We start from the raw sequence: 6157 nt of genomic DNA, 5'->3' as shown, positions 1-6157 counted from the left end.
CTCAGCGCTGGTTTTAATGGGCAGCTCCCAGCTCGCCGCCCCCAGCCCCCCACCTCTGCGGCTAGTCCCCTCCCTCGATTTCGATCCGAAGGGTAGCTGGACTTTTATTCTACGTTTGCTATCTGCCGCCTCCCTCTTTTTTTCCCTCCTGTCGTCCTTCCTTTTCCCAGCTCGAAAATAAACTGAAACCTTTTGCAGGAGGGTGCATGTGAGGAACAGATGGAGGTGGCGTTCAAACGGAGCACCGGCGGACTCTGGACCACAGCCGGACTGTCAACACCAGGGGTGCACAGGGGCCTCGAACACCCAATATTCTCTCCTCCTCAGTAATTGAAATCTCTCGCGGTGCGGCCGCCAGGGTAAGGAAAGGTGGGGGGGCGGGTGGCTGGAGGAAGTCCGCCCGCCCGATTGGATTTCCCGGGATTTAGCGGCGGAGAAACCAGAAGCTAGGTGGGCAGCGGTGGCGGTTTTGCTCCGAGTTATGCGCTGGGCTCCCCGCCCTTCCCGGCCACGTGACGCCCGGGGACTCGCAGATTGGGGCAGGATCGAGGGTCACATGGTTCCTCTGTTTCACACTCAGCCCCCACTGCTTACTCTCCCCTGCCATCCTCTCCTCTCCTACCCGCTCCCCCCACCCCCCGCCAAGTTCTTCGGGCATCTCCACCCCTCCATCAATTGTCAATGTTCCTCGACCGCAATCAATCAGTTATTTGTCAGCTCTTGTCAATCCGTCGGTGATTTATGTCAGCTTTTGTTGCTGATTACAAGGCGGGTGCGACTTGAAGGGAAAAAGAGAGGGAGAGAAAGAGAGAGGAAGGAAGAGATCCAGGGGAAACCGGAGGAGGAGGAAAGGGGAGCCGCCTCACGGGATGGGAGGGGATGGGGGCTCTGAGGGAAAAGAATGGAAGAGGGGAGGGAGGCGCTCAGTGTCAAGAAAATGAATAGTGAGAGTAAAGTGCGCAGGTGCGGCCAGGGTGCTGAGAGGGGTGCGCAGGCCTGGGGTGCGCGCCTCGCCCCTCTTGGTATCGTAGTCAGAGGTGCACCCTTCCACATGTGGGGGCTTAGGTCTGTTGGGGCCTCGGAGTTCGGAACGGTTTCGGGTACCCGAGACGGGCGGCGGTGGTATCTAAAATCGGAGATTTTTTTTTCTCCCCTGGAATATTCCCTCGGGGGCACGTAGTGTGCGGACGCCAGGCTGCTAGCCTGCTGCGGACCCCACCCTCCGTAGTGCCCTGACCCCAAACGCGGCGACTTCTTCCTAAGACCACGTCACCAATGTAACCTTGAGTCCTGGGGGTCAATGGCGGGGTATCCCTCTCAATTCTCTGACCCCCGGGGATGGTGGTGAGGGCCGAGGGGCTGCGAAGAAGAGGCCTGACCACGGGTGTATCCGGGAGAGACGTCTCAGACTCACTCTGGCCGCTTCCCCAATCCTTGCGCACGGTGCTCCATCCTCGCGGGCTTGGTAGCCGGGGTTACTCCGGTCTGCTCGCTCGAATTTATGGAACGCGTAGCCGGGACTGACCTGCGCTGGGAGAGCAGAGCGAAGGAGCGAAGGAGGGCGGGGGAGGCTGCCTGTGGGAACTCGGGCTCTTCCAGGGAAGCGGAGCGGGACTGCCGCGTTCCCCTCGATTTGCACCGTCACTCGGCTGTTTGGAAGGAAGAGGGGAGGCGCTGTGCGTGTTTCCGTGTACCTGATTCTGCGTACACAAGTGTGCATGCATGACTGTGCCGCTGTGTGAGTTGTCAGGGCTTTGATAGCGTCTGGATCGAGTTCGGGGGTCACCTTCAGAAAGTCGCAGAAATTGGAAGGTGGGGGGTGGGGGCGAGAGGAGAACACACATCCCCTTACTCGGAAGGACTTGGAAGACTTTGAATCTCCCCTCCCCCACTTTTCCGCCCCGACTCTTCTTTTGTTGTCAATCCTTTTGATAAATGGCGGGGCAGGGAGCGCTGGGAGCCTTGAGCCAGTCGGTACCCGCTCGGGGGGCGGAGGCCGGGCCGGACACCGGTTTCACCCGCGCTCTCCAGGCGCAGAGCCGCGCAAACGCGGGGGCCGGATTTCGGACCTGCCTTCAGCGACGCTCGCCCTCCCCTCTTTAACTATCCCATTCCCCTCTCCCCCATTTTTGTCTCTGTCTCCCACTCCTCCGAACAGGTACCGAGAACTTTCCTGGGTGAGTTTTAGAATTTTCTTGTAGGCATTCACTTTCTGCGTTTTAATCTTATCCCTTGATTCTTCAGGTTGGTAAACTTCATGAGATGGCAACTTGACTAAAGATAATTAGAAGAGGCGAGTGAGGCGGTGTGTATTTTGGGCTGCTGTCTGTCGGTGTGTGTATGTGTGCGCGTGTGTAGGTGTAAGAACACACCTGCGTTCAAGGGGGTTTGGAGTGTCTGTGCGACAGCCGAGGAGGACGAGTTTGGGAGGTGGTGGCGAGGCCACGAGCAAGGCTGTGAAGGTTGTCTTGATCATCTTCGGGTAGCAAGTCCCAGTGAGTCCTAAACTGTCTCTGAAGAGCAGCGCCTTTGTGAAGTCGCTTGTATCCTGCGGCTATGTTAGTGTCTGTGTCATTGAGTGTGCGGCTGTCGAGGTGGCGGCCTGGATCAGCTGTGGAGCTCCCAGCTCGGCGAGCTCAGCTAGGAGCCGGGTGTCGCCTGGCCTCCCCTCGAGGCCCAGACACTGAATGCTAGGGGCGGTGGCCATAGCTGGAGGTGAACACGAGAGTGCCCCCCCCACCCCCAGACTCAGTTCCTTCCCTCTACTGGAATTGGGTGCGGCAGCCCCAGCACCCAAAGCCTGGGGAAACCAGAGAGTGGCCCCTGTGTCCCTTGGAACGGGCGTGCCGCGGCGTGGCACGGGCCTGCAGGGCGCTGCGCGCATAAATGTCGTGGTCCGCGCGCACTCGCCCTTCCCCAAACCCAAGTGCCTGGGTTCCCCAAACCCAGGCCTTCGCTCCCGGGCTTTCGGGAGGATCCAGCATCTGAGCAGGCGCGTCTCGCCAGGGAGGCCAAATCCTCGCAGGCCTTGCGGACCGGTGGGGGTTTATTAATTACTCGGCGCTAGGCCTACTGCCTCCCACCCCCAGCGGCGGTTGGCGTGGATCTCCTGTGGATTTTATTTGCACACAATGGAAATGATTTGTCTTCTCTAAAAAAGGAGTGGGCATGGCAGATAGCTGAGGAGGGGGTGGGAGGAGAAAGAAGGGGAGAGAGTTGAGGCAAAAAGTTTGAAAATGCCTTGAACTATTCACTGTCGAGATGGCTAATCAGTATTGAGGCCGGAGGGCAGGCGGGCCGCCTTTCACCGCCGCTTCCCTTTCATCTCGGGCTCGGCGGAGGCGCTCAATTAAAAGCCTATCAGTTTGTAAGTAAATCAACGCCTATCAGAGTTGTCACATCAAACAAAACGATTATTATTGCAGCCCGCCTCCCCTATTAATCTCCCTCGAAGATAATCCGCCTGACAGGTCAGACCCGGCGAGCTGGAAAGCCTGGCCCAGAGCGCCCAAATAGTCCCGGACTGGCGCGCGCCCCTGGGGGCCTCCCCACCCAGTACGGCCCCGCCTTGTGGTCCCCAAGGAGGGGGGAGAGAAGAGAGCGCGCGGAGGCCGCCGGACTCAGGGCTGACCCTCCGGGCTGGGAGCAGGGCCTAGATTCCGGGGCTGGTAGGGGAAGGCTCCGGGTGGCCTTCCCTCTTCTCGAGACCTTGAAGGTACCCACCTTGCCTAAGCCAAAGCCTGGCCGGTTCCCGGAGTCTCGCCACGGCCTGCACCCTTCTCGGTTCTCCTCCCCTGGCTCTCTTTCTCTCTCCCCCGCCCCCCTACCTTCTCTTTTTTTGGTTTCCTCTCCGTTTTCTCTCTCGTCTCCCTAATCTTTTCCTTCTCTTCCCCCGCCCGCCCCTTCCTTTCCCCCGGCCAAGGAATATTTCCTATTCTCGCCCTCCTCTAGGTGTGCCGTACCACTTCGGCGCGGTCCCACTCTCTGAAGAAGGTCATTCTCGGGGCCCGGGTTATTCCTCTGCGCCAGGGCTGCCTCATGAGTGTGTGCCATTTCCGGGACCCCGTGACAAACTCCTTTCAAATTTTTTCCTCAAACAGGGGCTCTCAAAAAGTCTATGTCTGTTTAAGGTTTGGTTGCATTTTGGAGGGGTGAGAAAATAAAGAGAGACCAGGGCAGTGAGATGGATGGACAGTTGCAAGCACCCCATTGTGGAATTAGTATTTGGTCTTGGAATTTCACTGCTGCAATGTCTCTGGTCTCTGACCTCGCTGACGGCATTGCTTGGGCGTTGCAAATACTCGGAGACCCACCAGGCATCTGGCCTCAGCACCGATCCTGTGAAGGGGTGCCTAACATTTCAGAAGTAAATACACCCAGACAACTGCTTCTGTGGCCTCAAACTGGCCCTCCGCGGGCCAGGTGGTCTTGATAACCTTCTGGGAGTGAGATCATGGCCTTCTTTCAGGTGTTCTCTGGTTCGCCCTCTGGGACGCCTGGGAACCAAGTGCGACCCGCCCTTTTCCACACCCTTGCTCCAAATCCATAGGCCCAAAAGGCTACTGCCCTACCTCGGTGGAACCAGAATTCAGAGGTGGATCAAGTATTTGAGGGGGAAGGGCTGCCCATAGGCCCCCAGGCCCTGCTATCCTGAGCCCCAGGAAGGCTCCCTCACCGTTCATGAATCTGGGAACCCCACTTCGCTGCCCCCGCCCTCCGCTCAAGGCAAGGCAGTGCTGGGGTCTGGGCCCAGCTTCTCCCAACAGTCATATGGGAGTGGAGTCTGAGTCCACCTCAGGGGGCTGGGCACCAGAGATGCAGAATCCGTGACCTCCCCACCCTGGGTTTCCGAAAGCCCCTCAATTTGTGTGTATTTTCCACAGCCGACCTGGTAGGAATATTTATTTCTACACACACACAAATATTGTAGCGGTGTAATGGCTGTTACCTGTGCGCCTGTTTTTCTTAAATGTTTTTCACCTCTGCCATGCCACAGATATTTAAAGAGGCGCACATACTGTACCCCTCGATGATGTGGAACTCACTCTGGCTATAGGAAATATTGGGCTGGGTGGTTATTTGGACATAAGTACTATCTCGAGCCCAGATTACACCCAGGCAGAGGCTGTAAAAAGACCCTTGCCGTAGAATTTTCCCAACTTCACTATATGTGCACACACTGAGAATTTAATAATATTTTATATCCCTCTAAAGATCTAAATATTCAGATGTTATGTTACATGCCCTTGAGCCGGAAGCGATTTTCCGTTCACACTGGACGTGAAGCTCTTTGTATAATTTTCATCTCCCTGCACCACACATGAATCTTGATCGTATAAATTCAACCTTGTCATTTTTAGAATCGACGGGATTTCTCTGGCTGCGGTTTGCACTGCCTCTATCCGAATAAATCCAGCTCGCTGCCAACGGCAGGAAACGCCTCCTGGTTCTCCTGTACGCAGACGCATCGGCCTGGAACGCGACCCAAGGTGGCCTCTCGTGCTCGTGAGGCGGCAGGTGGGGCTTTCCAGGGAGACTGGACGATCAGCACCCTTGGGCCGAGGGGCCCCTTGCTGCCCCGCTGTGCCTAGCAGCCCCCACTTCTGGTGGATGCTTCAGGAACCCACCAGGCCGAGCCCGCCCGCGGCGAAAACTGAAAGCAAATTCGGCGGCAGATGAAGCCCGAACTTTCTTCCATGCAAGTTTGCAGCAGAGAATCGGCGGAGGCTTTGGGAGGTCAGCGTGACAACTCGTGTGCGAGAAGGTGGGGCTGTAGGCGAGGAGGGCCAGGGGCAGCCTGCAGAGCGCGGGCCCAGGCGAAACGCTAGGGAAGGTGCCTCTCCTCCTTGATGTCTCGCCAGCTCCTTGGCCGGTCTGTAAAAACAGTTCCCAGGGTGCCGCGGACGTCTAGGATGTGTTCGCGGGGACTGCACCGGGGAGGCGCTGGCTTTGTGAAAGTTGCAGAAAGAGCTTTCGGAGAAGCGTCCGCCCAGCCGGGCGAAAGAAAGCTTGGGACCAGTTAGCCTTACCCCGGGCGAAACGGTCAGAAATCCTCTTGGGGAAGGGGGTGGGGGGAGTCCATCGGTGGGGAAAAAAGGAGACATATGTAAAACTTTAGACAATAAAAAAAAATCTACAAAAAAATCCTCTTGGGGAG

The 6157-nt window shown here is 57.3% G+C and overlaps 1 long non-coding RNA gene across 1 annotated transcript; it reads left to right on the top strand.

Moving 5' to 3' along the window:
• Window positions 1–6: 6 nt before the first annotated feature.
• On the top strand, window positions 7–6124 carry LOC106725814. The gene is made up of 3 exons (XR_001361797.1): window positions 7–92; window positions 199–359; window positions 5361–6124. It is a non-coding gene; the product is annotated as an uncharacterized LOC106725814 (long non-coding RNA).
• Window positions 6125–6157: the final 33 nt, after the last annotated feature.

This window comes from Myotis brandtii, unplaced genomic scaffold (genome assembly GCF_000412655.1).
Source record: "Myotis brandtii unplaced genomic scaffold, ASM41265v1 scaffold190, whole genome shotgun sequence".
In the NCBI taxonomy this organism is placed as follows: domain Eukaryota; kingdom Metazoa; phylum Chordata; class Mammalia; order Chiroptera; family Vespertilionidae; genus Myotis; species Myotis brandtii.
Note: the sequence above shows the minus strand (reverse complement) of the source record. Positions and strands in the feature narration are given on the sequence as shown.